The sequence below is a fragment of the Carcharhinus amblyrhynchos genome, chromosome 8 (assembly GCF_965287045.1).
Source record: "Carcharhinus amblyrhynchos chromosome 8, sCarAmb.v2.hapA, whole genome shotgun sequence".
NCBI lineage: Eukaryota > Metazoa > Chordata > Chondrichthyes > Carcharhiniformes > Carcharhinidae > Carcharhinus > Carcharhinus amblyrhynchos.
Genome location: NC_137331.1, coordinates 82,924,038 through 82,937,176, shown reverse-complemented (window position 1 = coordinate 82,937,176; position 13,139 = coordinate 82,924,038). Strand labels below are relative to the sequence as shown.

Here is a 13,139-nt window from a genome sequence, read left to right as displayed (position 1 = left end):
AGGAGGCCATTTGGCCATCAAACCTGCACCAATAACAATCCCACTCAGGCCCTATCGCCATGACCCCATGTACTTACCCCATTTATCTCCCTGACACAAAGGGGCAATTGAGCACAGCCAACCAAACTAATCTGCACATCTTTGGACTATGTGAGGCAACCGGAGCACCGGAGGAAACCCATGCAGACACAGGGAGAACACATAATCTCCACACAGACAGTCAACTGAGGCTGGAATTGCACCCAGGTCCCTGGGGCTGTGAGGCAGCAATGCTAACCACTGTGCCATCCTCCATCAATATCGCTATCAAATCTCCTCAACCTTCTTTTCTCCAAGAAAAGTAGTCCCACCTCTCAAATCTACCCTCATAGCCACAGTTGTTTATCCCTGGGATCATTCTTATGAATCTCCTCTTCACTCTCTCCAATGTCTTCACATCCTTCCTCAAATATGGCACTCAGAACTGGACACAGTACTCCAGCTGAGGCCTAACCAGCATCTTATCTAAGTTCAACATGATCTTTTTACTCTTCTACTCAAAATGAGCACTCCGCTCCTTATTAACTTAAAACCTTATCCTCAGCCATAGTTATACAATTGCCAGGATGCTGATCCCAGTCAGATTTAACTGAAGCTCAGGCCAACAGAACAGTTCCCTCTTTTCCTATCCTGGTGCCAGTGATCCATGAATGCTTTTTCCTCGCATCATTCTTTAAGCCATGAATTTAATTCTCCAATCTGCTTGACATGAAGAGTACTTGGCTCAGACACAAATTCTGAGACAATTACCTTTGACGCTCTTCAGTAATGTGGACCCTAACTCCTCAAACTCTCTCAATGGAACATCATTTCTAATTCTATCATTGGTTGCTAAATGGACCATGAGAACTTTACTTTCCCTCTCCAAGAGGAGATGTCTCAGCTCCAGCACTGAGCAGGCAACAAAACCTTTGCAAACTTATTTATTTGATTAGTTAATTGGTCACTAATTTAGTAAAGCAAAAGCAAGTTTGTATCCTAGTTTAGAGACAAGTTACGAGCTATTGGAGACTAAAGAAAAGAATTTCCACTGGCACCAAATTCCTAACTTTAACACATTGTTTGCAAAGTACACAGTTCCAAATCACTCTGCGCTCCACTTGGGTGGCACGGTAGCACAGTGGTTAGCAATGTTGCTTCACAGCTCCTTGACCTGGGTTCAATTCCCAGCTTGGATCACTGTCTGTGTGGAGTTTGCACATTCTCCTTGTAACTGGAGTACTGTGTGCAGTTTTGGGCGCCGCACCTGCGCAAAGATATTTTGGCCTTGGAGGGAGTGCAGAGGAGGTTTACTAGGCTGATACTGGAGTTGAGGGGGTTGAGCTATGAGGAGAGGCTGAATAAACTAGGCTTGTACTTGTTGGAGTTTAGAAGAATGAGGGGAGATCTCATTGAGACGTATAAGATGATGAATGGGATGGATAGGATAGAGGTGGAGAGACTCTTCCCGCTCAAAAAAGACAGTAGGACTAGGGGGCACAGCCTCAAGATAAAGGGGGGGGCGTTTTAGAACGGAGTTGAGGAGGAACTTCTTCACTCAAAGGGTGGTGAATCTCTGGAATTCTCTACCCGTTGAAGTGGTGGAGGCTGCCTCGCTAAGTATTTTCAAGAAGCGGGTTGATGGGTTTTTGATAAGAGAGGGGATTAAGGGTTATGGGGAGAGGGCCGGAAAGTGGAACTGAGCCATGACAGATCAGCCATGATCTTATTGAATAGCGGGGCAGGCTCGAAGGGCCAGATGGCCTACTCCTGCTCCTATTTCTTATGTTCTTATGTAACTGCGTGGGTTTCCTCCGGGTGCTCCGGTTTCCTCCCACAGTCCAAAGCTGTGCAGGTTAGGTTGATTGGCTGTGCTAAAATTGCCCTTAGCATCCTGAGATGCGTAGGTTAGAGGGATTAGTGGGTGAATATGTAGGGATACAGGGTAGGGCCTGGGTGGGACTGTGGTTGGTGCAGACTCAATGGGCTGAATAGCCTCTTTCTGTACTGTAGTGTTTCTATGATTCTTTCTATGATGCTGTGTGGATAACGAAGGCAAGAAGACATTGGAGGAAGTCAGTGTCGTTGGCTGGGTCAACAGCTTCAGAAGTTGCAAAAGACAAGGAGGGACAGTGCACTATAGATGTCAACCTTTATGAATTTGATTAGAGCCATTTAAAAGCCATGGCAGAGAGCTAAACCTGATGTAAATGTAGAACTGTGGAGCTGTAAGAATGAAGAACACAGATTAGAAAAGCAACAATCAAGCACTTTGAACAAAAGGAGACTGGAAATGGGGAAGTCAGAGGAATCAGTTATGATTTTGAGGGGGGGTAAAAACCAGTTTGGAAAGAGAACAATGTCAGGTTGTGCGAGAATGAAGAGTGAAATTGATTGTTATCTACCTCAAGAGTGCAAGAGGTGGATCTAAAGAATATGAACTCAGAGAGAGCATAAGGAGAAGATGTAGGATCAGGGTTGGGACTGGAGAGACTGGGAGAAATTTGGCTTGATGGACAACACGCAAGGCGAAGGGGAAAATCAGCAGACGCAGCCAAACCATGGTCTGAATCTGAGTGAAGACAAATATGAGCTCCAAACAGTAGCTGCTGGCGAGGATGGAGCATACAGGGCAAAAAAGGTTTAAGAGAACAGTTGGTAATGAAGAAAATAATCACGGCTTATCCTTGCATTTCAGGAAGATCCTGGACTGGTTAGCAGTTCTAAATAAATAAGGCCAATCGTGTTTCAAGTGTCCAGCCAATTGGGCATTTGTTGGACCTGAGGGAGTGAAAAAGGTGGCATTCTCAGGGAAACTGTTAGTATGGGAGAAAGCAAGAACCTTACCTGGGTCAAGGACAAATATGCAAGAAAGTGACTGAGCAGATGTGATAGCTGCAAAAATATCACAGCTGATGGATAGAAAACCTTGACAGTTGAGTGTTTGCAATTGCAGCTGAAAGTGACTTGGTACTTTTTTTAAACTGACTTAAATACAAAAATAACTGTGGTTGGAAATCGTTAAGGGTATATAAGTGATGAGGAATACAAGGAAGTTTTCAGAGACTACCTTGTCTGCGGTCAACACAATGAGCACAAAGGCTACAAGAAATAGAAAAGTAAAGAATATGGATTTGAATATAGGAAAGGAAAGAGTTTATATAGAAAAGGGAAGATGGTCAACTGTGAGGAGAAAACCCAAAGTGAATTGAGGATAAAGTTGTAAATCATTGAGAACACGTGAAGAATAGACAATTAGCAAATTATTTTTCTACATTTAATGACTTTTTGATGTGGGTAGGAATTACTGCAAAAAATTAAAAAATTCATAATCTATAGAAAAAGAAAATGTCAAAAATATAAACAAAGTTGGGACTATTTCACAATTTATTGAAAACCCAAAATCAACGCCAAAAAAACCTAGAAATACCCAAACAGAGAATAGCAATCACCTTTTTCCTAATTTTAAAAAAACTGTATTCATAGACTTTTGCAATAGTCTATGGCCTTGCAGTCCATCAAGTCTATGTTGGTTCTCTGCAAGATCTACTAATTATTTGTCTCACTTTCCTCTGCTCTATCCATATAGGCCTGCAAATACTTCCTTTTTAAGTAGAGATCCAATTCTCTTTTGAAGGCTAGGATTGAATCCCCTTCCATCAACTTTCAGGCATTGTATTTCCATATCATTTTAACTCTCACTTTCCCTATTGTTTTGCCAATTATCTTAAATCTACATCGTTCTGCCACTGACAACAGTTTTCCTTAACTTCTTTATCAAACTTCCTCATTTTTTTTGAACACTTCTACAACAATTCAGTTATGGTTCAGTTGATAGTACTCAGAAGATTGTGAGTTTAAGTTCCACTCCAGGATTTAAGCATAACAATCTAGGGTGACATTCCAGAGTGTTGCAGTCTTTAGGATGAGACATAAAAACTAAGGCCATGCCTGACCCCTCAGGAGGACTGCAAAGATCCCATTCCACTATTTTTAAGATGAGGAAGGTGTTATCGCCAGTGTCCTGGATAATATTAATCTCCAAAACAGATTATCTGGTCATTACCACACTGCTGTTTGTGGGGGTGGAATGCGCAAATCTCACTGCCTCTTCTACATTACAACGTAAGTACTTCATTGGCTGTAAAATACCTTGGGACGTCTGGTCTTTGTGAGAGAAGCTATGTAAATGCAAGTCATTCTTTTCCTTTCATTCAACTGCTTCTTAACCTTTACTACTGTAAAGAAATAACATGACAAACTTCACCAGTTTTCCACATTGCTAAATTTCCTCATCCCTGGTACGCTCTAGTAAATCTCTTTCAAGGGCTTTATGTTGTTTCTGAAGTCAAGAATTGGACACAATACTCTGGCTGAAATTGAACGAGTATCCTTCAATGTGTTATTACTTCCCAAATCAGTGGCTCTATACATCTATGTATAAAGCCAATGTCCCTGCTGCATTTTTAAAGTAATAGATCTAACAACTTTGTTTTGCCACCTTCAAATATTTCTGCACATGAAATGTGCAGGTCTCTCTGTTCCTACAAATTTGCACAATTTAATTATACTGCCTCTCATTTTCCTACCGAAATTCATTACTTCATACTTCCCTGCATTAAGTTTTATTCTGCCTTGTCTGTGCTCTTTCCAGTCTGTCTACATCCTCCTGAAAGTCTGCTCCTTGCTCATTTTTTAAAATTCATTTCCGAGATTTGTCTCATCTATAAATACATGATGTCCCCATATACAATTCCGGATCATTAATATATAACAAAAGAGCACTGGTTCTAATACTGATCACAGAATTCCTACAGTGCAGGAGGCAGCCATTCAGCCCATCAAGTCTGCACTGACCCTCCAAAAGAACATCTTACCCAAGCTCACAACTTCTGCCCCATCCCCATAATCCCATTCATTTACTATGGTTAATCCACCTAACCTACACATCCTTGGACACTAAGGGGCAATTTAAAATGCCAATCTACCTAACCTGCACATCTGTCGACTGTGAGAGGAATCCAGAGCACCCAGAGGAAACCCACGTAGACACACAGTGAACGTGCAAACTCCATACAGTTCCCCAAGGCTGGAATTGAATCTGGGTCCCTGGTGCTGTGAGGCAGCAGCACTAACCACTGTGCCACCATGCTGCTCATAAGTGCTGATCCTAGGGGACATCACTGTTCAATCCAAAAAACAATGATTCATTACTACTACTTTTTGCTTTGTGTGTGACAGTCAATTTTGTATCTCCACTGCCAATGTCCCTTCAATTCCATGGACTTCAATTCCTCTAACATATCAATTTGTTGCCCCTTTATCACACTCTTAGGACATCACAAGATGCTTCACAACCACTGAATTATTCCTGAAGTCTATTAACTATTATGTGGCAAACAAATAAAACAATTTTATCCACAAGGTTCCACAAACTTTGAATGAATTAACATATAATACGATTTTAATGATGTTAGCGAAGGAGGGAGGTGTGTGGATCAGGCATCTATTTTTAATCGCTCCACGGAAATTTTTGTAAATCTTCAGTTTAATGGGTCAGCCATAAATAATAACTGTCAATACAGTCCCTCAATAAAGCCCCTGCACTGAAGTATCTGCTTATATTCAGTCTTTAAAACCTAGAATGGGTTTCCATCCAAAACCTTCTGATTCAGAGGCAACTGAGCCATGGTGATAGTTAACATGTTAGTTCTGCTATAACACCTGTTAAGAGACATGCAGGCAACAAGAGTTTGCAGGAGGTGGGTGAAGAATACAGTTTTTATTCAGCCTGTCCTGGTTAACTATACACAGGAAAGTAGCCAGGAAGCCAGACCCCGCCACATTTTCTGCAGAAAAAAGCAAGAATTTAATAAATGAACATGCAATTGATTTAATTGTTCTTTGATTTCAATAAATTAATAGTGCCAATAGATTGGAATTAATCTGGATTTAGTTATTTGTTCTGCCTTTACTAGTGTGGAACAGTGAGATATTCTATTTTATCTCATTTGGCACTTAAGAGTTCAACTTTGTCATTTATGCCTTGTTTATACTGTCAACCGCAAACCAAAGCATTTCCATTTTCCAGTACACACTGGTTTACAATTGACAGTATAAACTCTACACTCTGACTCTGCATTAAATTTTGAGATCTAGTATTGTTGGTGATTGCACAATTTAGTTCAGGTGCAGCAAGAATTAAGTTAAATTCACCCACTCTACTCCTCCATACAACAAACATGCCAGGATATATAAGCCACTATGTAAAACATTTGGAGAAATTTCACGTGATAAAACACCGTCAACAAGTATTGTGTGGGAGTTTAAAAAAACTGTTTTGTTTCCCAAATAAAGATATAACTCAATAATCAGGTTTTATTTAGATAGAGTGACCAGTTATGATATTTCCCACTTGCAGAATATTTTCTGCTATTGTTATTTTTAAACACTAATCTTACAGCTACACCATCCTGGGTACTACCAAGGTTGTTTAAAAAAGATTCAGAAATGTTAACATTGCCATTGCATCAATATAAACCATATCCAAAACCAACTGAAAAGACATGGAACTAAAATAGTGTTCTGTTTTAATCTGAAACTGTAAATATATACTGAAGTCAAAATATTAATACACCATCTATATTCTCCTATCTCTCCAAATATATGGTTTAGAAAGAGGTTTGTTTATAGTAGGAAACATAATCTTTCAACGTTGCTGTATATATCTTTCAATTGTCTGGCTTTTAGTTTACTTCAGCCAAAGGAAAATATATTCTGCATCAAAAACAGGTTTTTTTAAAACTGACAAACTAGTGTTTGGGTAGAGCTATCAGTGCATTTGGTATGGCTGACCTAACAGTAATTGCCTTTACTCACATGCCCTTGCCAAATAAACAACATCTACAACCAAGCAAATTCGATCCAATGCCTGTCTGACCAATTTGAATATCTTGCCGCAAAGGGTGAACAAAATATAAAATTGTCATCACTTTAATGAAAGAAAATAAAATATCCAAATATCCAACTTCGGGCCCATTTCTGATACATTTATTCTTTTGAAAAAATGTCTCTGGATTTTTTTCACATCAGTGTCAATTTTATGTCTCTACAACCGTGCTCTTGCAAACACTGTAATGAGTGTCATCACTTCTCTGATTTCTCTAAGCAGTACTGCAAAATGATGCAATAATACTGCATGGGAAATATTAGAATTCAACCACTGTTTTCACATGTATATCGTGAACAGTCTTACAATGGAGAATAAGTCATACTGCATAATACACACACTCAAAAGCTCAAAATGCACACATAGTAGAACAGGAACATTTTTTTCTATTTAAACCTTTTTTCCCTCTATGTATCCAAGGAAATGCACCATTTCTGGCCAAGATGATGGCCAAATGAATTTCTCCCATGCCACTCAAGCCAACCAGAGAGAGAACTATGGGACCAGACCAAGCGACTGATCCTTCAATTTTCTGTCCCTGACCAGTACTTCCTTTATTTCTGTCCCTTCAAGGATGCTTTTCTCTCTTTACCTTTCTACATCACCTACCAAATGAAAGCTAATTTTCAGAAGATTAGACAGGGTTCTGATGATTGGCTTACATACCAAAGTATTAACCCATATTTTTCCCTACATGTTTCTATAAATAGTTTCAGTTTTTCAGTATTGTGTTTTTTCCCCTTAAGATGATCAATGCTAATTAAGTTTACTAAGGAAGTTAATGACTGCCCTTAGCATTTTTCTAAAAATTACAACTTTCCTGGGCCTCACTGCCTTCATGCAATATTTTCTGTGACAACATAACAGAATATGATCACTTCACATTAGAATATAAGAAATTGAAGCCAGAGGAAGCCATTTGATTCTTTGAGCCTGTTCCGCCATTCAATAAGACCTTCCACTTCAACTCCACTTTCCCACCTCATCCCCATATCCCTCAACTGTCTTGGTACTCAAAAATCTATCAACTTCTGTCTTATATATATTCATCAACCGAGTTACCACAACTCTCTGAAACAGTAAATTTCAAAGATCAATTGCAACTTCTCATTTCAAGCTAAACGGTCAACCACTTATTCTGAGTCTGTGATCCCTGTGTCCTAGATTCCCCAACAAGAAAACACATTTTATCAGCATTTGTCCTGTCAGGTCCCTTGAGAATTTTACAAGTTTCAATTAAATCAACTCTCATTTTTCTAAGCTGCACTGAAGATAAGCCTAGTCGACTCAGTTTCACCTCAAAGAACAATCCTTTCATCCCAGGAACCAGTCTGGTTTGACCTTGGGTAAGGAGACCAAATTGCAACTACTCCAGGTATGGCCTCGCTAACGCCCTATAAAAATGTAGCAAAACTTATTTATTCTTATACTAATCTCTTTATAACTAAAAGTTAACATATTATTTGACTACCTAATTGTTTGCTGTATCTCAGTGTCATAGTCGTAGAGTTTTACAGCATATAGAGGCCCTTCGGCCCATCGTGTTCATGCCAGCCATCAAACGCATATCTATCCTAATCCCTTTTTCCAACACTTGCCTTGTTTGCTAACTTTCCATGATTCATGTACAGGGCTCCTATGAGTGCACACATTTCCCAGTCACTCATTACCTAAAAAAACTTTCCCCATCTTCAAATTAGGGTTGTCAGTTACTTTTAATTCACAGAGCAAGGACGCACAAGAATCAAGCAGAATAGTAGGGCTGTACCCATCAATGTAAATACTGCTGCTAATCCTTCAATGCTAGGGCTTGCATTATACAAAGTCATTTGCATTTTATTTGCAGCCTGTTGTTATATTGTGCCTATATTCTACAATAACTAGTGACAATTAATCTGAGGCCATACACATACTCCACTAGTTTTTGTTTTACAAAACTGAGCTAAATAGGTGTCAAATCACAAGTTTTTTTTGCATCTTCGCATTATTTAATTTTTTATCAATTAGAGGCAAATAAAGGATACAGTAATTGAAGTAGTTGTAATCTATGTCACTGGTGAAAAAGAGCTCAGGCAGTCTTATACCACAAAGATCCTGGATATCAAGATGAAGTGATTTAGCAAATGTCTGCAACTTAAGAAAATTGTTCAGGTGGCCACAGCAAACCAAGCTTCTAATGGATCGCGTATGAAAAACAGGCACAACAATATAATACAATACAAGCATCAGGTTTGAGAAAAGTCAGGATCTGGTCAGGAAAAAAAACCTCTCAATATAGAATACTTACCATGGGCTTGAAATGAATTAATTTCACTGACATAGTTGTCAAGACTTGTAATTTATGGATCCAATGTTAGTTTCAAAGAACATTTTGGAATTTTAATTTGAATGTTGACAAATGATGTTATTACAAGTCAGAAACAAAACTATCACTATTAAACATATGTAAGTGAAATAGGGCTTTGCTGCCTGCATACTCCCTCCTGTATAACTGTTTAAATTCCATGCTATGTTTCCTTTGATTGTGCCGAACCACTTTTTAAAAAAGAACGGTTTTAATCTGTGATATTACATGAAGATTTGCAAGGTTTTCCTGAATTGTGTCAGCTGTCATTTAAACATGGAGAGGGCACGATTACTCTATTTTTTTCTTCTCATTTGAGAGGCTTAAAACTCCATGGGCGCCCAGTGATTACAAAGCAGTAAACATCGGGCTGTATTCTTGCAGACAGCACCGGGCCTACAAAAGGCCCAGAAATGAGATGCTGCAATGTTTTACGCTGTCAGCAGAGGCAGAGGAATCCTTGAATTCTCGCATCACGGACCTTACGGGGGAGGGGGGCTGCAGCTACAGCTGACAAGAGTCCAAAACAAACACTTTACAAACAACCTGAGAAAAAAATGCTTCCGTCAAACGGTAAAACTTGCAAACTGCGTTCTCTCTCTGCAATCACATCAGATCTCAGTGGATGGCAACCTCCCCAGCGGGCAATGGAGAAAGGGTTTGGATGGAAAATGCTCCTGCTGTACAAGTCTGAGACGTGCTGCTGCTTCGTCATGGTCATGGACACTTGGTGATTACCAGGAGGGCTGCAGGCAGTTGGAACTGCAGTGGCTCCCTCTCACAAACAACAATCCCCTCCCCCCACCCAACCCAAAACACAATCTCTACCCCCTCCTCAACCCAAACCCCCAGCCCAAAACCAACACTTACCCTCCCAGTTCAAACCAAAAACACCTCTTCCCCCCCTCAACCCAAACCAACATTCACAATCCAAATTCCAGCTCCCACCCAAACCCAACTCTGCCCCAAACCCCCAGCCCAAACCCAAAACATAACTCTTGCCCCCTCCTCAACCCAACCCCGACACCTACTCCCTAAACCCAAACCCCTACACCTACCCCCCTCAAACCAAACCCCTACCCCAAATCCCCTGTCCAAAACCAACACCTACCCTCCCGGTCCAAACCCAACCCCCACCCCCACCCCCACCCCCTACCCAAACCAACCAGCCAAATTCCAAACTCCACCAAAACCTAACCTTTATCTCAACACCCCCAGCCCAAAGCCAACACCTAACCTCATGCCCCTTCTCAACCCAAACCCAATTCCCCTCAATCTAAACAAAACCCCCAGCCCAAACTCAAAATATATGCCCTACTCCAAGCCCTACCCCCCCAACACAGACCCAACCCGCTCAACCTAAATCCAAACCCCAATTCCCTCCAACCCAAAAGCCAATCCCCTTCAACCCAAAACACATTTCCCTATCCAACCACAACAACCCCCCCCACCTCCCGCCCAACCCCCACCATCCAACCACACGGAGCATAAACCATCCGGTTCCCAGTCCTGAGCACAAACCGGACCGATCCACTGGGCAGACCAACCCAAATCTGATCCATTTCTCAGCGATTAAAAACACATTCCCTGACAGGAACAAACCGGGCAGCAAATGTCCACGCGTTTGACAACTTTTATTAATCACATCGATGTTTATATACATATATATTCCCTTCCTGCACAATCCGGATCGACTGCGAGCCCCTGAAACTCGGCGGAGAAGCCGGCTCAGCGGCTGCCTGTTATTCGCCTCGGCCTCAGAGAGGGAGAGACACTGCCCCGGCTGCCCGTGTGTCAGACCCGGGGCCGAGGGGAGGGTAATCCCGGGAGACTCGGGCCGCCCGGGACCCGGGGCCTCCTCACTGACTGACAGACAGCCCCCCCACCGGAGCTCCGCTCTGAACCCATTCTCACCAACCCCCACCCCGAACAAAATTAACACAAACAGCGGCCGTCCTCCGCCTGCCTACCGGCGCTTCTCACCGCTTCACAGGCCTCTCCTCCTCCTTCCGCTGCCGCTCCGGCTCCGCTCTCTCTCTCTCTTCCCCCCCCCCTTTTACTCCTCGTCTCTCCACTCGGCCGCACAGCCCCACTCTCCGATTCCCATCTCCGGCACCGACAGCCCTGTGCGCGCCGCCGCCGCGCGTGCTCACCCTCGCCGCGTGCCCGCCAGTGCGCGTGCTCACCCTCGCTCGCGTGCCCGCCAGTGCGCGTGCTCACCCTCGCTCGCGTGCCCGCCAGTGCGCGTGCTCACTAAGGCGCCGCGAAGAGGTGAACATTGTTACACTGGTGGCGGGGCAGCGAATACTTGGAGGAGTAGTTCCTCCCCTCACCCAGTAAAGCAGTCTTTGTGGTGAGCACTGCTGTCTCAAAGTTCCAGGGACCTGGGTTTGATTCCTGCCTTGGGTCACTGTCTGTGCAGAGTCTGCACATTCTCCCTGTGTCTGCATGGGTTTCCTCCGGTTTTTTTTCCCACAGTCGGAAACACGTGCTGGTTAGGTTGATTTGGCCACCCTCACTTCTCCTTCAGTGTGCCCAAACACTGTGTGTGGCAACTAGGGAATTTTCACAGTAACTCCATTGTGGTATTAATGTAAGCCTACTTGTGACACAAATAAATAAACTTAAACTCTCATGGAATCAAGACCCTGGTGGCAGAAGCTCCAGCCCGTGAGAGCTGCCAACCAACCAGAGGCTGGGCCACTCCTGCACTCATCTGCACCACAGATTCCATGATTGTAGAGTGACTCAGAATACAGGTCAGTAATGCTCCCAGTTTTGCCACGATGTGCTGGTGCTGGTGTTGGACTGGGTCTGGAAGTCTGTCAACACCATGTTAGAGAACAACATGTTTATTTGGTATCACAAACTTTTGGAGCACTGTTCCTTTTGATTTGATTTGATTTATTATTGTCACATGCATTAACGTACAGTGAAAAGCATTGTTTCTTGCGTGCTATACAGACAAAACATGACGTTCATAGGGAAGGAAATGAGTGAATGCAGAATGTTGTGTTACAGTCATAGCTAGGGTGTAGAGCAAAATTAAATTAATGCAAGGTAAGTCCGTTCAAAAGTCTGACAGTAGCAGGGAAGAAACTGTTCTTGAGTCAGTTGCTACGTGACCTCAGACTTTTGTGTCTTTTTTCCGACAGAAGAATGTGGAGGAGAGAATGTCCAGGGTGCATAGGATCCTCAATTATGCTGGCTGCTTTGCCAAGGCAGCGAGAAGTGTAGACAGAGTCAATGGTTGACAGAGGGAGCCAGTAGATGTGGTGTTTTTAGATTAGAAACCTGGTGTTGTCAGACTTCTTACTGTTTTTAGATTTCCAGAAGGCGCTCGATAAGGTGCCTCACAAAAGGTTGCTGCAGAAGATTGGGGTACATAGAATTGGGGGTAAAGTGTTAGCGTGGATTGAGGATTGGCTATCTAACAGGAAGCAGAGAGTTGGAATAAGTGGGTGCTTTTCTGGTTGGCAATTGGTGACTAGTGACGCGCCGCAGGGATCAGTGCTGGGGCCTCAACTGTTTACCATATACATAGATGACCTGGAGGAGGGGACCAAGTGTAGAGTAACAAAGTTTGCTGATGACACGAAGATGAGTGGAAAAGAGAATTGCGTGGAGGACGCGGAAAGTCTGCAGAGAAATTTGGATAGGCTGAGTGAGTGAGCGAGGATCTGGCAGATGGAGTATAACGTTGGCAAGTGTGAGGTTATCCACTTTGGAAGGAGTAGTAGTAAAATGGAATATTAATGAAACAGTGAAAAATTACAGCTTGCTACTATGCAGAGACACCTGGGGGTCCTTGTGCATGAATTGCAAAAG

At 42.5% G+C, this 13,139-nt stretch overlaps 1 protein-coding gene across 2 annotated transcripts in view; it reads right to left on the bottom strand.

Annotated features, from left to right (window-relative positions):
- Positions 1–11,403, bottom strand: part of wwp1 (WW domain containing E3 ubiquitin protein ligase 1) — a 180,632-nt gene extending 169,229 nt beyond the window's left edge. Inside the window, exon 1 of one of the 2 annotated variants that reach the window (XM_080194352.1) lies at positions 11,295–11,403. The gene's annotated coding sequence lies outside the window, so the exon portion shown is untranslated. Of the gene's footprint in view, positions 1–11,281 lie in introns of both variants that reach the window. The other variant, XM_080194353.1, reaches the window with a different exon arrangement.
- Between the last annotated feature and the right edge of the window lie 1,736 nt (positions 11,404–13,139).